The sequence below is a fragment of the Crocodylus siamensis genome, chromosome 9, assembly GCF_052110815.1.
Source record: "Crocodylus siamensis isolate JL-2025a chromosome 9, ASM5211081v1, whole genome shotgun sequence".
Lineage (NCBI taxonomy): Eukaryota > Metazoa > Chordata > Crocodylia > Crocodylidae > Crocodylus > Crocodylus siamensis.
In genome coordinates, this window is record NC_143403.1 from 35862302 (window position 1) to 35883059 (window position 20758).

General features: G+C 39.9%; 1 protein-coding gene across 5 annotated transcripts in view; it reads left to right on the forward strand.

The window, feature by feature from the left end:
- Nucleotides 1–20758, forward strand: part of NUP93 (nucleoporin 93) — a 152148-nt gene that overhangs the window by 73630 nt on the left and 57760 nt on the right. The window contains exon 1 of one of the 5 annotated variants that reach the window (XM_090062181.1): nt 11121–11266. The exons of 3 other annotated variants lie outside the window; for them this stretch is intronic. The gene's annotated coding sequence lies outside the window, so the exon portion shown is untranslated. One more of the 5 variants, XM_090062180.1, reaches the window with a different exon arrangement.

Sequence of the window (20758 nt, forward strand, 5' to 3'; positions counted from 1 at the left end):
CAATTGGTTCAGATGTTCAAATTATAGGCATTATGACACATAGGTGTCTTGAGGCAGAGGGTCAAGTAGTTGGCCCAGTATCCTGCCATTAATTGGTCAGGTCACCTGCCATTCGTTGATGTATTGGGTCTATTAGCATAAATTAAATCAGTAAAATGGACATTCACCCTTGAATATAACAAGGCCTTGAATAATAGCTGTAGTCTTCTTTGGCAAACAGTGAGAAAAGTGTAAGTGGTATTTAGTGAGTTTGTTTGAACACCTAAGTTATATAAAACTAAAGTGAAATAATATATTTTCATGGAAAATTAACTTAAGATATGAACGTTTCACTTGAGCCATGTGCTGTTATTTCATGCCCCTGTTCAGATATAAAACGGATGTCTTTCTAAATACAGCACTTTGGTTAATGTGTATAATTACCAAAAAACAATTGTGCATACATCCTGTTTGTACCGATAGTTGCAGTTGCTGTGGGCAGTGGCTTGACAGTCCTAGAGAATAAAACAATCAATTTATCTATAGACAAACACAATACAGTCAGTGAAGCAAGGCAGCTTTCTGTACTCTACTGTCGCTCCTCAGTCCTTACTAGTCATTCTTAACATTCCTGTTGAGTTCTTGGTCTTCCTTCTGAAAGCCAAGAGATGTCCATGAAGGTCACTTTCTGTGATGGTTTTGGGACATGAACACTTGTTCAGCAGGAGTTGAAACAGGGCTGGTAACACACTTTGCTTAAACCACTGACTGGCATTTAGATGTAAATAGCTTTTAGTCACTACTGATCTAGTTTGCCTTTGAACTGATGACCTCTGCTTGAAAGACTGTCTGTTCTTTTGCCATTCCTCTAAGCCAGCCTGTGTCCCTTCTTGAGAGAGATTCTCTTTATCAGTACACTTGAAAAGGTTGTCCTTTTTGTGAAAGACTAATCCCTATTTCGTGTAGCTATGCACACTGCATGAGATGAAAGCCTGTGTGTATTCTCCTCATCGGTCTGGAATGCGTTCTTTTTCTTCTTCTAATCTGACATCTTGCAACTCAATTTTCTGTGGACTTCTGTTATCTTCATTGGTGATGGAGAGGAGGAGGGAAGAGGTAAGGAGGATTTGGAATGACAAATGTTCCATATTTGCTTCTTTACCTGTGTACTATGGTCATTTTCTTGGGTTTTACCTTTCTGTTGGCATTTCTTCCTTCTAGAAGAGTGTTAGCACAAGTACAGCACTTGGCCTTACAAGACACAGCATTGTGACCCTGTACCATATCTGTTGATAGAATGGAGTCTTACGTTTTTGTTGCCTCTCAAATCTGCTGTTACCCTCACTAGCCCCTACCTGTCCTACTCCTTGCCTATGTCTTTTAGAAAGAGCTACTAAGTCTTGATGCAGTGGTACCATTTAGCTTTTCATCAAAGATGCAGCTAGAGGGGAAAAGGCCTAGAAATGATGGTGGAATGGGGAAAACTAGACACATGTTCATGCAAGAGAATTGCTACTAATAATTAAGTCCCTGGTGTTGTAACTTCAGATGAAAACCTCTTCACCCTAAAATTTGATATCCCTAACTTTTTTTTTTTAAAGGATTCAAGGGAAGGGAGAATCATTGATCTTCTCCCTGTCTTTTTTTGCTCAAACCCAGGAGACATATTTTAATTTCCTTTATAGAAGCTGATATCCTACTTGAGCCATGTCAGTCCAAAGAAGGCAGTACTTGACTGGGCACAGGGAAGAAAACAAGGATTTCCACTAGGTTTAGAAAGCACTTTCTAAACCAGTGATACTCAACCTTTTATTCCTATAAGCTAGATCCCTTATGGTGTTAGCATACAGGGTTGGGCCTTGTATGCCCAGGTTGAGCCCCATGTTGTCTTACCGTGGCGTGTTTGCACCAGGATTGGCCTCTGCATTACCCCAGCCTTACATATCTGATGTAGTAGTGTGCAGGGCCATTCAGTCTGGCCCTCCAGGCTCCCCACAGTTCTGGAAATTTGGCAGCGGGGAGTGGCAGTTAATGCCACCACTGTTCCCCCACTGACCTATGGGGAACCCAGGGGCCAGATGGCTCTGTGGACCGGATTTGTCCTATAGGCTGGGCATTGAGCCTCCTTGTTCTAGACTACTTGCTTAATATTAAAGATAACAGATTGGTTTTGTTGGGGGTAGAGGTCTGATCTAAAAAAACTGGCTGTATTGGATATCGGCCTGATGGGGCTGATAATTTGGCCAGTAAATGCCCATGCTGCTCACAGCTGCAGAGCGGCACTCGGGCAGTGAGAAGCACAGCTGGCAGCATGGAGAGCTGCCTCCAGCTGGTGAGTCTGGTGTGATAGAAAGGGGAAAGGGTGTGTGGGGGTAGCAGATCAACACCTCCCACAGTGACAGAGGGAGCAGAGCCAGGTGCTGACAAACGGGGGGTGGGTTGGGTACAGGAGGGAGCTGCAGCTCATCGGGGCAGCTCCTGCTGCTGCTTACACTCTGGGAGGGCACGGGGGGTGGAGGGATGTACCTGCCAGGTCTGTGTGGGGTGGGGTGGGCCGGCTGCAGATGGCACTGCGTGGGGCTCTTTTTGCTGGGGGCTGGGCTCAGAGCAGGCACCGGCAGTGCTGGGAGGATGCAGCATCCACCCCAAATTTTGCTGCCGCTCCACTCCCAGTGCCACCACCGCCAGCCACCTGGCACAGCCCCAGCTCAATGCCCCACCTCCACCCACCCACCGGGAAGAGCTGGGGCTGCGCCAGGTGGCTGGTGGCAGCTCTGGGAGTGGAGCGACAGCGAAATTTGGGGTGGATTCAGCATCCTTCCAGTGCTGCCGGCACCTGCTCCAAGCCCAGCCCTTGCCGAGAAGAGCCCTGTGCAGCCCTGTCTGCAGCCTGCCCTTCTTCATGCCACGCAGATCCAGGGGGCACCCCCCCATGCCCTCCCAGGGTGCAAGCAGCAGCGGGAGCTGGCCCTGACGAGCCACAGCTCCCTCCTGCACCTGCCCCCCCTCCTTCCCCTTGGCTGGGCAGCACCTGCCCTTGCTCCTTCCTTCACCACAGGGGGAATTGATCTGCTCTCTATGCCCCTTCCCTCCCCCCTCCTCTTCCACCACACGGGACTTACTAGCTAGAGGCAGCTGTATTGGAAATCAGATTGGTATCAGCTGATATGCCTTCTTAAATATCAGCTATTGATATTGGCCCCCAAAATCTCTATCGGTGCACCCCTAGTTGGGGGTCTTCTGCATTTTCTGATTGTGGTATCACGTCTGTCTAAAAATGGTGAGAGACAGAACAGTGATAAAAGTAGGTTTCTTTAAACTGTTAATGTTGCCACATATGATTGCATAGCAATCTTATGGCATTATTCAGCAGACATGGTAAGGTTGCCTTCTACGGGGAGGACTTTGTGCCAAAATGAATTGGAATCTCCCTCCTCAGTCATTAGAAATATTTGGCAGGTGTAGTTACCGTTACCGTTACCGTTACCATTACCACTGAGTGGCTCTTCTCTCTGGAGAGGGTGAGAGAGCAAACAACAAGTCATGGATAATTCAGCATGGTATTGGGAGGCACTTGGATTCTGATCACAGTGTAAAAACTGGAAAAGAACTGATTCTAAAATTAAACCCACCCGTATATTAATACTGATTCCAAGTGAGCTTGTTTGTGAAATTCAGGTTGGATATAGAAGTGACATATTGGAATCCTTTGGTATAATGATTATCTTTTTCACAGAAGTATTTGAATCATAGTATATCCTGGTGAATCCAGCTTGAACTGGGGACAGTTAATAAATAGTTTCTGCAGGACGAGGCTGAAATAAAACATTTCTTCCAGAGATCTTGCATACCCTAGTACTCTCCTTGTATAAAGTGTTAAACTATATGCTGGGTTATCCTTTAGTAGTAGCCCCTTCCCTTCCCCACTCCACTAAAAAAAAAAAATCCAAACGCATTTTGAGACAAAGAAACAAAGATAACATGCTAATTAATAGTTTTATTCTCTGATATCTTTAAACAAAAGATGGTGGATGTCAGCAAGGGTAATGAAGAGGGGATAGATCACTCTAGGTTTACCTGATTCAGCACTCTTACCACAAAGCAACTATTCCTGCCACTGTTGGAGATGGGATGCTGGGCTAAATGGACCATTGGTCTGACCTAATGGCACTTACATTTTTTTCACCATTTAGTCGCACTGTTTTTTGTTGCATCTCATCCTTTTATATTTAAATTATAAAGTTGTCATCTTGAGGACGGTGTCATCATGCTTGCCTGTAAAGCATCTAGCAAGCTGTTGGCTGTGTAGAGCTTAGTTTTGGTCCAGTGTGCAATTGGCATAATGCCATAGTGAGTTTGACCCTCTAGTTTTAGTTGTCAGAGTCTTCAGCTAGCTTTAATAGTGCTTCATTAAAGAAATGTTTGTACAACATAACTCTTCTCTGTTTATCTGTTTGTGTGTGCTGTGTGATGAAAACTTAGGGATACTGTGGGCGGTGAGAGAAGTAGGGGTATTAATAATTACATTCTGGTTAATCATCACAGAAAGACTATTATTGCTAGTAGCTGATGCCTTGCTTCTTCTATTGAAGTTAATAATTCATTGCTGGACTGTGTTAAAGGGTGCTCTTAAATCAGGTCCCTTAGTAGATTAAGGACATCAGTGAGCCATCGGTAGGAGTCAGAAGAGATGAAAAATGGACTTGTTGTTTGACATTCATTAACATGATTTGGGTCCTGGAAAGCCCTAGTTTAACTTGATATCCGTATGTTTGAGTTTAAGGCACTGAAGAGTGTAAGAATTTAACTTCTTATGAAATTTTGTTAAAAGATTTGGAGGCTAGAATGAAAAATACTGAATCTTGAGTGAGTGAGTGTGCTTGTGTGCACATGTGTGTGTATTAGAGATCATACAACTACAGTATAACCTCATAAATCCAGATATAAAAAATCCAGTATTATTGAAAATCCAGCACTTTTAAAACTACATTTCGTTGGGGAATAGCGATGGCGGGCCCCAGAGTGGCAGAGGGGGAAGCTTGCACGTGGTGGCTGCCACAGCCATCTACCACCCTGTGCTGCCACTCCGCGTGTGGCTGCTCCTCCAGGACCAGCTGCTGCTTCAGTTTCAAAAATCCGGAATGTTCACATTTCTGGCAGGTGCTTGGCCCCAGGCATGCCGGATTCATGAGCTTGTGTGGTATTTTCATATATCTCTGGGTTGGGAAAATTTTCCTACTACGCTGCTGAGGTAACAATTTATAAAAAGAGCTATTTTAAGGTGGACTTCATTTGATTTCCGAAGTGCGGTCCCTAACCTCCCAGTGAGAGTGCACTTTTGTAAGAGAGATTCCAATTTGGTTGTATTAGTACTTGCAGTCATCTGCAAGAAGGATTGACATTCAGGGCTTGTGTATATATAAAGGCATTAGCATTCTGAATTAAAAATTAAAATGTTCCTCTGCATAATTATAGACTCTCAATATGCACCAGCACTGTACAGAAAAGAAATTTCCAGGCAGTTTTTAATGGTTGAAATGCTGGACTTTTTTTTTTTCTTTTATATTAGCATTGGCATGTTTAAAACACTCCTAGAATTCTAAGGCAAACTAGCTGTTTGGCTTGCAGTTGCGTGTGTGTGTTTATTAGGTGATTATTCTTTTAATACTGGAGATGGAAAGTGGTTTGAATATTCATGGAACATTATAATTTTGAAAATAATCTCCTAGTAGATATTTAACAATAGCTTTGGATAAATGGACACTTGTTGCTCTTTGTTTAAACGATTACATCTCAATTATCATTTGATGGTGAGAGCATGGGTAATACCCTCAGTTCTTTTGTTAAAAAGGCTCTAATTAAAACCAGTTCCAGCTTTCCCTTCTTCTATAAATATGGACATGAGGTAGTTCAGTGACATTTTGTCAAATTGCCGAACTGAGTGCAAGTTCTCTATTCAGGCTGACAAATGATACCACTAATTGGGGTGTGGGGTGTGGATGGCAGGAACAGCAATGCTAGTGTTAGTGCTAATCCTTGCTGCTAGCCTAGGAAGGGGGAGAGTTTTCCTCCTCCTCTCTGCCACTTGTAGCTGTCACTCTCTAGTTTACAGCATTCAGGTCCCTTTCCTCCACCTCTGCCTGTTCATAAAAGCAACACACCAACTCCTGTTGATAGACGTCTTTCCTAGTGCAAACAGCACTAACCCCTATGCCATCTTGTCTGGCACAGACTTTAACGGTCCCTGAGAAAATTGTACTTAAACTTGGGTCTCCTTTCAGCTATGTTACGGGGCAAACATTTTCATCACCAGAAGTCAGTGGTTCCTAGCTTGATTGCTGCCTTTGCTGCTTTTTATGCAAGAGAGACCAGGGGTAGGGGACTAGGTGCTGGTTTGGGACTGGTAACTGCACGTTAGGCTTATGTCTGGTAGCTGACTCCTTTTGAGACTTTGGGCATGCCACATTCTTCCTCTTGGCCCACCCACTTTCTTTGCTAAGCCTGGTCTTCCCTCCAGCTGGTGAGGGCCAGGTTATACACCTTTAGCTCAACTTAGTTTTTTCTCTGCAACATTCATGTGCCAATTGGGCCTGCTACAATTATATGAGGTAAAAATAAGGCATTAGCATGGATTTTATTTGACACCTGTCCCTGCTGGATACTTTGATCTGTTTGGTGCAACTCGTGCACCCATTGGCTCTTACAGATCTGTCCAAACTAAATGGACGAGTAGTGTTTCTATGCAGATTTGCTAATGTAAACAATACAAAGTGTAAGACCTGCCACCTTTCTAAGGAGATCTAGCAGGTCACTAGTAGCAGTCTGTTTCCACCACTTGGCCAAGACAGGGAAAGAGACAACCCCATAAGTCAGGGGTGTCCAACTGGTGGCCTTGTGTACTGTATCCGTCCTGCAAGAGGTTTAGCATGCATGGTCTTTGTCCCCTTCTCTCCCACCAGTGACTGCTGCTTCCATTGCTCTGGTTGCTGTGGCGGTGCTGGCCAAGGTCTCCGGGGCAGGGCACTATGGCTGGAGGCCTATGGAGCTTGCTGCCCATGCACCAGCACTGGCAGGGGGTTCACATGGCTCATGTAATAGCAGCAGGGGGTAGGAATTGCCCGCCTGGTGGTGGTGGTATGGGGGATGGCTCATGTGTCTCAGAGGGAGGATCACCCATATGGTGGTGGGGGGAGCTTGAGCGGCTGTACGAGGCTGGAAGACCAAGTGGCCCCCACAGCATACAGCCTCCACTGTGTGCAGCCTGGAGCCCCCAACCTATGTGAGGTACATGCAGCCCCTTGTCTGTCTGAAGTTGAAGTCACTCTAGAAACCAGCATGATAGTGCATTATTTAGGTACTTTGTAGCTACAGCATTGGATTAGCTGGAAGAAAGATGTTTCAGGAAAGAAACTGCCTACTACTGTTTTAACTGACTGCCAGCAATGTCTCTGCCGTTTTTGCTGGCTAATGCTCATTGATAATAGCTGTCACAGTATATGGGAAGTTCAAATGTGAGCTAATGTAAGAGAAGATTATGGGGTGCTTTTTATCCTTGTTTTGCCACACAAGACTTTCTCAACTAAAAGAAATGAACAGAAGGTTGCTGGGAAGTCCAGGTGATTTTACCTTAGGATGCTTTAGGGATTTACTTGAATTCAAGGCAGGAGGTGCTATGCTAGCATCTTCACTTTTTTTTTTCTCTTTTTGTAATGAAGGAAAATATCCTTTATCCCCAGAGACAGAAGCACACGTTTGAGGGAGAAGTCCTTTCTGGGGGACAGTGGGGGGAGAACATGCAAACAGTCCACATGCAGGCAGAAAAGAAGTTGGGAAGTAAAACTGAAGCATAGAGTGGGCTGTTCATTTACTGGTTTAAGTCTACCTGACTAGCGTAGGGTTTTCTGGCTCACAGGGTTAAATCAACTGAATTCGTTAAGAAGACACCCCTTCTCTCCTACCAGTCTAATAGGCGGGTTAACATTTAATAGGGAACAAATCTTAAAACATTGTCCAGAACCTTTTGTGTCATATTTGATTTTATTTTTAATTAGGGATGTGATACATTTAATTGGGAAGTAGACTCTCTGTAACTTTCCCCTACCCCTAGCCTAGGAACTGTTGATAGCTGTTTTCTAATGACTGCTGCATGACAGTGATGAACAGGCATGCTGACTGACTATTCTTGCTAAAATGATGACCAGCGAAAGAACACAAGTGTCAGAATTCTTGGCTCTATTGGTTTCAGATTTTAACACCCCTTTGAGATGAATGGGTACAGTTCACATCCCACAGAGCTTATTACTTAAAGCTATCTGCAGAATTGGGAAGGCAACACTGCCTTGAGTCACATGGGGAGGGGTTTTCTCTAGCCACTCTAGGAGGTAGACATGAAACACTGTTAGTAATACATAGCTTAGCTCTAGTGCTCTAGTTCTGCAGCTGTGGGTGGAGTCTGCAGCAGCTCATGTAACCAGGAAATAGGAAACCTTGGTATACAGTTCTTTTTTATTAAAGTTGCTGCCACCAACTAGCAGCATGGCTTCAAGAGGCAGTCACTACATAAATGTAGAGCAAAAGGCATTCCTTACTCCAAAGAGCTTACAGTCTAAATAATACATGTTACTTATTTATGCATGTGGCTAGGAAGTGAAAGCAAATCTTTGTGCCCAATACATGTGATATTAAGTCATCTATGTATCATGTAGAGTTAGAGGTAGGCAGGTGGCAAACCTTTCCATTACAGAGCACTATTATCAGGGGGAAGCTGTAGAATTTGATGCTGATTCCTTCCCACTCCTACATGGGAATGGATGAGTTGCTGAAGAGTGCACAACTGTCAGGTTCTCTCTGTTACTGAATTACTATGAATGAAGATGAGACAAACCTGAACTAGATGAGACCTACCAATATATTTAAAAAATATATCCTTCTCCTTTTCCTGCCTCTCCCAAAAAGAACTCTGCCTACATTCCTCATGGGCAGGTAGTAATAAGTAGTAGCTTTTCCTGAAACTACTTACTGACAGAGGGATTTCCCTCTAAGAACAGCAGTATGTTGGGACCTGTTTATACTCTTGAGACAACTGCTACAGGGCTTCATCTTTTTGTGCAGTCTTTATTTGGTGAGAAACAAGGAGGGTTTGCTTCTTGCACTGGTAATGGAAAATCTCCCCTAGGATTGTCTCTTTTTGCAACAGTCTGAGCTAAAGCTCAAATTTGCTAATTTCAAAGCTCAAACACTGCCTGGAAAAGACTGATCGCCACTTGTGGAGTGTTCTGAATTGTGAAGACTGAGCTGTAGTGAAAGGTGCCCAGTATTGTCTTTGAAATGGATAAGCCTGAGTCACAAAGCACATCCTGCAAATACAGTATAACAGCTATTAAGTGGCAAAGCTACCAGGCCAGGTAGCACAATATTAACTTGGAGACCCAGGCTTTTTTCACTTCGTAAAAATAAACTACAGTTTTCTAGCACTGCCATTCTTGCTAGCCCTTCATGTCCCACTGTTACCCATGAGGTGTTGTTTTAATGAATAAAGCAATGGAAATAATTGATTGACTTTATTGATGTTTGAGGCTGCATATGTACGTGGTATTAACACGTTAAAATGCTTCCTCATTAGTTCTTTATGCTTTAAAAAAAACAACTCTCTGATATAGAGATATCCCAGATATGTATGTAAATTACAAAGTCTGTCTTTGGGTAAAATTTCTGAATCATGAAATGTAACATAACTTGTGCTGTGTTATGTTCCAAAGCTTTTACAAAGAAGTAGTTCTTAATTTTAAAATGTTCCCCAACAAATTAAGGGTGGATGGAGTGGAATCAGCAGTCAGTACTGTATATTAAATGTGAAGTTTGAGAGAGTGGCACAGCTGTCTGATAATAGTACACTCGCATTTTTGTACAGCACTTCACTGTAGTTCTGTATTTTGTGTATTAGCAAATACATTCCTTTATTTCTTTGGTGCTTCTAATTTTTTTCTTTAAGATGGAGGTGGTTTGTTTCTCGATTTTTCTCTGGCTTTCTGCACTGTAATGATGGCACCATCACCTGACTGCTGGAATATACTGGCCTGACTTTAATCATCGGGTGACTGGCTTTTAGCATGGTTTCATCTCTGCTGTTTTATATCCCTTCTTGTAATTGCACGATGGCTTGCTGCATTTAATTTCTGAAAGACACATATTAGTATTTTACATAACCTCTTACTTTTAATTTGATGTTTAAGAGGTATATGAAAGAGTAGAACTTTAAAAAAACCCAAAAAAATCCCCTTCATCTTTAAGTAGCATATTTTACCCTTTTCTGTGAATCATGAACAGATATATAATGCTGTTTAACTACCACTTTTCCATATGATATTTAAACTAAGCATATGTTTAAAAAAGTCTGTATTTCTACGTCATGACAATTTCATTGGTTTGTAGATGTCAACAATGCAATAACCTCAGTTCAAAGCTACGATTAAGCCCAGTGGTTAAGTTAAAGAATATCTAATTTTTTAACCACTAAATAACTCAAACTGATAAAACAATAGGGAATCTCTGTTCTTTTGAAAGAGCAGCGATACCAATTAATATGCAGTTAAAATAAATGAACGTGTAAGTTGTTTCATCATCTTCTGCAAATCTAAAATGGCAGAAGCTGTCTGTTGCTGTATAAAATCTAACTACCATTTATTTCAGCCTCATGGTATGTGCAAATTCATGCTGCTCAGTTAAGGGAATAGCTTCACAACTGGTGTTACAATCTGTGGCCACAGCACTGCATCACAATGCAGCAAATGCATTTTCCAAATTAACCTAACATGACAGCTGAAACGATTATTAACCATGCAAGATGTCGGAAGTCATCAAAAATTCACATCAGAGTAATTGCAGTGGCTTGGAAAAAAAAAGTATAATCTTTCCCTTTGCCTGCATGTCATGTCTCCCCCCTCTTAAATCTTACATGGTACAGTCCGTTAACAATAAAATATCCTCTGTAACCTATAAACTGTTACTCCCATCAGTTACTGGTTTCAGACTGATGCTTTCCTTAGAATTTGAATATAGCACCACTGAAAAATTTTATAGATGCTTTATGGTGGTCTTCAGCTGCTGGAGGGGGAGCTGTTCTCTCATTGTCTTGCTGGACTCTTCACTGTCTCAGCCATTTCAGGACTTGCAGGGTGGTTTTTTTTTTTAAGATGAAAAAACTTGAGCATTAATACAGAAAGATTTCAGCTGTGTAAGCCTAAATACCAGGCATTTGAAGTGTGGCGGTTACAGCCAAGGGTAACAGGTTTGTAACTCTTCAGTTCTGTGATCTACAGGTAGGATAACCTATATTTAAAAATATATATGGTTAAGGTAAAAGATTACTATTAGTTCAACAGTTTTCCTTGGTTTTCTTATACTTTGTATCTGTAGTATTGCCTTGGCTTATTTAAATTTTTCAGTGAGGAGCCATGAGAACAGGAGGATCATTTTGAGGAATAGCTCTCTGATTCAAGGGAAATCTTAAGATCCATATCTTTTACCTTCTAATATGATTCTTTAGAACAGCTCTAGGGTGGGGCAGCATGGTGTTGGCTTTTGGGTTTTAGTTACGTCGCCTTTTTACAGATCCTCTTTCATGTTATAGCTTTTGTTTGAATATAGCCAGAAATGCAGTAGTTTCACTTTATGTGAGTGTCTTTATTCCTCTTTTTCTTACCTAGAATATGAAACACATACTGAAGAATTTTTAACAAAAATAGGGACAGTGTTAATTAAATGAGTTTCTTAGTTTTTGCTGTGGTGCAAAAAATGAACAACTTGCTAGCTTTCTTCTTTTCTTACCAATGCACTTATGATTTATTTGAAGGCACATTACACTTTGTTCTTTTGGGGGGCAAGTGTGGGGAAAGGTTTCAAATACAGTAGAGAAGACATAATTGACAAATCTTTAATAAAATATTTTCAGCTTTCAGCTTATGAAGTAATATGCTTGGGGCAATTTTTTTTATCAGTTATTTAATAAGCCAGTGAAATAGGCTTGCATAGTCATATTCAAATTTTTTCTTTGGGTCAGGAGTATATAAAAATAAAGCTATACTTTGAAAATTGGAGTAATATGAACCAGTTGGGAATTACCATTTATATACATTTTATGGGCCTAGACTAGTTGGGTGGGTACCAGCTGATTGTTACTCTCAGATGTATGGATTCAGAGCCTGCATGCTAATTAGTAGCTCTGTTTGCTTGTCTTTGGAAACAAAAATGAAAGTAGAGTTTTTCTCTTCCTTAAATTACATTCAGCCTTTGGGGGAAAAGTGGGTTAATCCAGTGTGCCATGCTGGGACCACTTATGTGCCTCCACAGTTAAAGGCAGTAGAAAATTACTAGCTCAGTTTAGAGATTAATCTTCAAATATATCAAAGTGTACATTTGCCATCACCTGCACCCATTCTTTTGTTATCTGGGGAATGTGGGTACTGCTCAGGAATGAGAATTGTTGAAAGAATGACACAGCTTGGCCAAAAAGTTCTGTTTTAAGAAAGAAAACCCGTTTTAAGGAAGTCTGTCTCCTGAAGCAGCATAGCAAGAAATCAATTCCTTAGATAAAAGACAATGAAATGTGTGGTTTACATGCATGAAAAGATGGAGGAAACCATCACCACTGACCCTGTGTGGGAGATGGCTCAATTATCCTTGCAGTTGGTACAGTGTTGCAAATTATTTTCCTTTGTCTGAAGTGGGTGGGAACCAGAGTTCAACTAAGCTCTATAAATTAATATATGGAAAATGTCTAAGGGACCTTTTCAACAATTAGCTCCAGATATGTTGTAATAAAACTATCTCTGATATCTAATGGCAGCAGCTGGAATTGGTATTTCATTTATATTAAAGTCCTAGAGCTCATGTGACTTGTTAATATAACGCAGATAATGCTTATGCTACAAGAGAGTTTCTTGGCAAGGGTGGAGTACAGTCATAGGAGAAAAATGGAACCCTTTTGTCTCTCGTGTGCCCTTACCAGACTGGTATAATGGTATGAGTATAAAAAGTTTTACAAGGTTTAAAATGTAATCGAGAAAGTAGACATGAAAATAAATAATACGTTTTCTAAAATGGATTGTTTGTTTGCAGCAGGAAATTATTCACTATATACTTTTTCACCAAGCATTACATTATAATGTTACAATTATCATTTAAAATGAGTATATAACAGACACATTTCACAGACTTCTTCTCGTTTTTAATTGTAACAATTGGTAGTTAATAATTCATAAGTCATTTAAATAATTAAGCTTATGAAATGCATCAGTATAGTGCTATGAAAACGCCATTTTTAAAGATCAGGAGATATTTCAAATATTTTAAATTCAGCATTTAAAGATCATGACATATTTTAACTATTTAACAAATAGCATTCTTTCTAGCATGTAAAAAAGGATTGCTCTATTCCCCCCCGCACCCTCCCCCCTACCAAGGGAAATGCTGCCATATTGGAAACACCTATTTTGTTAACTAAGTAACTGGTTATTTTAACATATTTTGACATAGCAGACTAATTGGTCCAGATTTATTTTCTTTCTTTTGTGGATGATTGTTACATGTTTATTTAAATGAGTGCATAACTTTAAATCTCTAATTTTTTTCCTTTCCTTCCAATACAATTGTGCATGAATAATACTTTCTAATGCTTATCATTTTTCAAACTGAAATAAACATGACTTTTTCCTTCTTTCTCTGTAGCTTTGTTTGGCTGGTCAGAGTGTGAGCAAAATAAAGTAGATTCTACTTTTGAAAGGCTTTTTTCTGTGTATGGGTTTTTCTTAAAGACTTCGAATTGCCATGAAAATGTTACAGTAAATCCCATTGTGAAAGTGCTGCAGTAACTAAACCCACCCATGCTGTGGTACAGTATGTACATCCTGGTTTAACTTGGCTATCATATTTACAGTGCTGGCAGTATTTTGAAGTCCCTGTGAACCAGGTGTTGTCCCTCAGTCATGGGGCGTTGCTTAACACAGACACTGAGCACTTGAAATAGAGGGCGGAAGATTTTTCTTTCAGCCTTTTTCTTGAAGCAGAAAGATTATTAGAACTCCCAAGGCATATGCAAGAGCCAGGTATTTGCAGGTTTTCTGCCTTGAGATGAGAACACAGCATTTAGAACCATTCAGTTTGATTTTGTTTGAGAACAGAAGAGGTAGCTCAGTGCTTTGAGTTTGACACCAGATTTGAAGGGGACGAGAGGTGGAAAGAAGAAAAAGCTTTTAGTTAGATTGTACTAGGTCAAAATTTAAGGATGTAGCCATTTTATATTTCTAAAATTGTAGAAGAATACATATACAAATACCAGTCAGTAACACAATCAGTTTGTAAAAAGCTGCAAAGACACGTATTTACACATATGAGGGCTATATGCTAAAATAAGTAGGCAGATAGATTATCCTAAAGGGAAAAAGCATCGGTAGTGGTTATTGTGAGTAGTGGGGATTTGAGAATGAGGGACTGCATTAAAATATGGGGAATGGGGTAGATGGGATTAGTTATGTGCTAATTACTGCCTTTTTTTTTTTTTTAATATACTGTTAATCATGAGAGTGTTCCAGGAAAAACCTGTTAAAATCTGAGGATGGTAAATGTTTTATTGGGAGGGAACATGGGCTTCTTAACTATATAAAAGAATAAAATAATTTTCCATATTCAATTTAAGGGAGCTGTTGTGTCTGACTTTATGTTAATGATAACCCTTAAGTAATTAGTTCAGCTGTAGATATTGTAAGATTGTTACGATAACTCCTTTGTGCCTTTCTTCCTTTTCACATTGCTTCCATTTTGAATGAGGTTTCTTAATGGTACCTGGAGAGAAATCTCTGCCTTTTTGGGAACGGGACACTCCCTTTGGTCCCCTTGCTTTATAAATTTGTCCTGCAGTGCTGACAGATTTCCAGTAACTAGTTTCTCACGAGACTGCTGAGCCAGCCATCGGTGCAGAGAATTGAGGCGTGGTCTGCAGGGGTAACAGTGAGATGTTCTTTCCTACCCCTTTGATATAAGGACGCATGGCACTAGCAGAAATCAAAAAAGAAGTACACATTTTATTTGTCACTAAATTATTTCACACTACAGGAGAGAGAGTTGAGAGCACACTGCTTAGTCTCTAGAAAACGTTTGGTAACTACAATACTAAAATGGCAGTGAAAGAAATAATAAAATGGCGTCATCAGTAAAATTAGTTTTGGTGGCCTGATTTAAGGTGTTCTGCTTGATTTGAGGAAAAACATGCTTTCAGTAATAGGTACTATATTGCAGTGCTAGTTATGACTAGCATTTTTTAAGGCAAGGAAAAAACAACGAATCATTTAAAGCTTTAAATGCAATGCTGGGGTTTAAATAAGGGAATGTTGTTGGAAGAAACCAGAAAGATGGATGGACCGTCGTGGAAAATCATTTCGGATAATCTATTATAACCACTATGTTGCTTCCTCCATTTATAATTGGCATCATTATAGAGAATACATCTTAGACCCCAGTGTCTTTTGAGGGACCTCATAATTTTATTTATTTTAAGCGCAAAGTCCCTGGTCCCTGAGACCAACCAGAGTAGTGTTTTTATTTTCACTCTAGATTCTGTAAGGCATTATGATTTCTGTAGCTGTTTAGTAAGGTTCCATTTTTTTCTTTTTTTTTAATCCGGATGCTAGTACAAGAATATTTATAAAACAGTAAAGGTACAATAGTTCATACTGATGGCTCTGAGCAAAACTCAGAGGAAAATCAAAAAACCTTAGTAAAACAGATATTTGGTAGATTAGAAAACTGTTGAATGATACATGATGAATGATTAGATTAGTTACCCCCTCAGCCTCTGGTGTATATGGTGCATTCACTTCTGTTTGGAGTGGATGGCATTGCTAATGGTGAAATGCTTTATACCTAGTCACTGCTCTATCTTGCGGAGCCAGTCTGTCCAGAGGGGTTTATCCACAACACCAACACAACATGGTACTTAAACCAAAAATTCCAAATTGTAATTATTTGTTTTCACTGATATTAAAGCTCTGGATGAAATATATTTTCAGTTACAGTGCACTCATGGGGCAGCAAACTGAACTAGCCCATTCATGCTGAATAATGTAATAATTTGCTGCTCTATCTTTAACAGCTTATAAGATTCTGTCTACCTGCATTCTCCTATTCTGATTTTTCCCCCCTTTTCCTTTACTCTTCCTTCGTGTTCTTTCTCTTTTCTTCTTTCTCAATTTGGTTCTTCTGTCCTTTGCCATGATACCCAAAAGATCAGGGTTATTAGTCACCTGAAATGCAGTTCATTTTTGCTATTTATTATTTAAACAGGCAAGAGAGTCTGCTGGATGCTTTGTGGAACAAATAAGGCTTGGTCTCCATGCCAAAGAGCTTCCAGTTTAATTGTAGACGTGACACACCAAGTGAGAATATGTGGGTATCTAACAATGAAGAGGAGGAGTTGCAGAAAAAAAGGAGTCTAATGCTTGCAGTTGTTTTGCATATAATGTTGGTGATTATGGTGAACAGTTATGCATTTGCCACCATTCTGCAGCTTTCATCCAGTGTGTCATTTAAAGGGACACCATCCTGACCTTTAATGCATAAAAATGCATGTACAAAAACATAGTATAAAAGCTGAAGTCAATAGCAATATTTTTGACTTTGAAATAAATCCTACAGAAAAAAATATAGCAATATCACCCCCCGCACTGTGTGCAGTTCAAACACAGGGTGATTTAGAGCCTATAAATGCAATGGGCTAATTCACAAAAGCAAAGCAGGGTGTTTTTGGTTTCATTGCAATGCAAAGGGAAAAAGAAAGGAAACTGCATAAACGTCAGAAAATTAAATTCAAATTAAAAATTTACTTTCAATTTTAATAGATTGCTAGTAATATAGGCATAGATTAATTTTGTTAACAATTGTTTTTTGTAACCGGATAGCTGCTTTTTCAGTTTTTAAAATCTGTTCAGTTGTGTCGTTGTTAAAACGCACAATAAAATGCACAATAAAACATACAAATTTCTATTGCGTAAATAAAAATACGATTTTACAAAATACAGCGCAGATAGACACTTTTCTATGAATTTCTATGGACTTTCAGGGAAGAAACAATTTGTAAATACAATTTTAAGAGACAGTGGGAGATTGTTGCATAGAAAGAAATACGCTGAACAAAATGATATTGAATTAGAAAAAACCCAAATCAAGCTGAGACTCATTTCCCTATGCCAGCAGTGATGATCTCTGCTTATACACAGTCAGCATGAGCAATGCTGCATAGCAGGAGTATAGTTATATTTTGTGACTGCAATGTAAGTGACTGATGCTATGTACCAGCAGGGAATAATATGAGAAGTATTTTCTAAACATTTTCTAGGAAATAGAGCTCTGCTGACTGCGTTTCATGGTAAATGTTGTTTATAGTCATTGTAAACACCTTTCACTTCCCTTAATGGTGTGCACAGCAAATACGTTTTTGAGAACTAATATTTGGACTCATATGGTACAATGGTACTATGTGATATCAGAAAACAGTACTAACTGAACAGCCAGTTTACTGAAGGGCTATCTTGTGGCTAATGCATTAAGATTTGCACCTTGTGAAGTATTGTACCAGCTCTGCCACACATTTATCCTCCTCAGAACGATAAAGCACGAATAAATATATGAATATTATATCAAGATCCTTCTGGTGTTGGAAGGGGCTAGAGGAGTGTGAAATATTTGTAGTTCTGTTAGCTCATTTCTGTGAGGTAAAACAGGTAACAGACTTTATCCACTTAAGTGTATTCGTTTGTTTTCTTCCCTCAGGCCCCCATGAACACAATTATGCTGGCCTGCCAGCCATTCAAACCTGTCTACTTCATCTGTTGGATATATAGACTTAAATTTCTTCCCTGCCTACTTTCTTTTGACAATCAAGAATGAGAAGAATGGTTGAACTGAATGTGTATATGTATATTGTCTGCCCCTTCTAAATTTAGTGTTATAAAACACTACTACTTAATTGTGTGGAGTGAAGTTAGTTTTTGGCTGGTCTCAGTGTAATCCTTTTTCCCTCATCTTTTATTTCCTTAAGGTCCTTATTACTCGGTGATCTATTTGTGCAGCATCCTTGTCACTTGCAGTGGACACTTATGTCTCTAAAATGTGTAGAGCTATCCCCATCCTTTTTACCTTGTGACTTTTTTTGTTAAGCCTTTATTTAGAATCAATGAATGATGGAAGCAGAGAGTTCTCTTGCCAATCCTAGGTTCCTGTATCAGTCTCTTATATGATGATCTCTTGTGTTTGGCCCACCATTGACTCTGTGAGCCAAATTTGCATAAACCACTGTCTAGTTTTTCAGGGATGGCTAACCATAGGAATGGCGATTTAATTCAGCCATCTGACTACCTGAGTTGTGTACACAAATACTGCTTGTGTTTATAAACTCCAAGTGAATAGAGGCTGATTGTGCTTGTAATTGATGATAAAGGGTGCCAAATAGCACCCTTTGAAATTTCAAGTATTCCTTTGAAATTTGGAAAGAGATTTAGCTAAAGTCAGTATTAGCAAAATAGTCCAAAAAAGACTTTCCTTCTAGGAAACTCCCCCATTTCCACCAAGATGATCTCCAACCATTGCTTTTATTGTTGGAGACAATGTCTGTCATGGGAAAACATTGTCCATTTCCATTTGGACAATGTTCTCAGCAAGAGCCAAAATAGACTAAGTAAGAGCCAAAGAGCATGCAGTATCTGGCCCTGCTCCATAGCAGAGAGATGATTGCAAGAGGATCTGCTAACTTCAAGAAAAAAAAGATTTAAGTAAAAGTGTCACTGCAACAGAGCTTTGTGTAGCTAGATGTGGTAGGAAGATTGCTTTAAAAACTGCATTACCGGCATGGACCCAGTTACCCAAAATGGCGAGATTAGCACTAATAAAATGTTTGGCATAGAGCAGTTTGACTGTAAAGCATTTACTTTGTGGCTACCTGTTTAACACAGCTTAAAGGCTTCATATAAAATTGGGTCTTATGTTAATGAAGAGAGTGGACATCTTGCTCCAACCTGATGATGAAATTTAAAGCAAAGGGCTACAGCCTGCTGCTTTCATGATGTATGCAGCTTTCCAGAGTGGTCTTGCTGGGAAATGCCACGTGCCCCCTCTTAGTTTTGCAAATGCATGCTGCCACCTGCTGAGCATGAACAGTTAGTTCTCTGCATAAGTATCAAGCAGGAAGTCTAAAAATTGTAGGACTGTTTCCATGCAACTTTTCTTTTTAGTATTTTGTTTTAGGAATAGTTTCTTTTCTTCTTTTGGTAGTGAATTAATGTGTGATTCCTGTAAAATTTGACTTGCCTAAAGCAAAAAGGGGTGTGTGCGTATTTCTATACGGCAAGTAAAATATCTTTAGGCCCATTCCCTCCCCACAGTCAACATGCTTGGAGCTTGTGCCAGGATTGATCAACCTGTATGACTTAATATGTTTGAAAAAGTAGTCGCTGCAAAGCATTTAGCAGTCTCTGACCTTCCGTTTAAAGTGAATTAAATATGCCCTATGATCTCATGGTGTTTTCAGTATTCATTGGCAGAAAGAAGGAAAATGTTAGCCAACCTCTAAGAATGTAGCCAGTGGAGCAATAAATCTCTCCTAAGCTATGAATTTGAATTTATCAGTGCAGCATTCTGTACATCTGTTATTGATCTTCGCATTTTGCTCCATTAAACTTGCACTAATTTACCCATTTCAGTGTCCTATGATACAAGTAGCTGATTACTAAGCCTTGGGGAAATCTGAATACTTCTAATTTTCTCTCTCCCCTTTTTTTTAAAGTTCAGTCAATAATGGAAATATCATCCTACTTCAGAAATTCCTGCAGGATTTCCCAGTATAAACATAGTGACAGGGAGCTAACTGTTTATTTGCTATTTGACAAGGTCAGCTGCTTCCTCAAACGACACCAGCTTTCCATTTTGACAAACCTTGAAGTGATAACTTCATCCTTCACTTTTATTGCATATTCCCTTTTTTTTTCTTTTCTAATTTTGTGGAAGAAGAGGTCTCTTCCTTCTTGGCTTACTGGAGCTTTCCAAGTTATCCACTGATAACAGGGTCACACTGGTCATCCATTTATTACATGCATACAAATTCCATTGGACTTCTAAGGCACATTATTTCTTGATTCTGCATTGGGAGCCTCTGTGAAGAAGGACTTCTGGGTACTTTGGCCTGCCCCGTCACAGTTTTGCCGTCTAAGGTTTCTTATTAGGGAAACAGATTGCATAAAGATGGTTGGAACATTCATGTTAGACCACAGGTCCTTGGTTGATAGCTACCTTTCTACTTTTGAGGACCATGTAGACCCCTTTCACAGGCCCAAACTTTTATACAGAGACTACTTAACTAAAACACATTTGGTTCTGAAATCTGCACAGACTTAAGTTTTCTGTTCTTCTGCTTACCAACAACAGTGTGAAAAGCCTCACGGTATTTGCAAGCACTCCTAAAAGTTGCATGGTCTGAAAAAATGCAGGAAGAATCTAACAAACCCACCTACTACATTAGCTACATCATGTCTTCTTCAGAGGCCTAGAATTACTTTGAGGGGCATGGCCGTACCATTTATGTCTCCAAGTCTCTATTTAACACAAACAGCTAGCAAGTGTTTCATACACGTGTTGGCCTAATCTGTAATAAGGATAGAAAATCTGTGGTATATACTATGGCCTCTTACTCCATCAGCTAGCTTCATGGAGTTTTGCTGTGTTTGTCACAGTCTGGAAA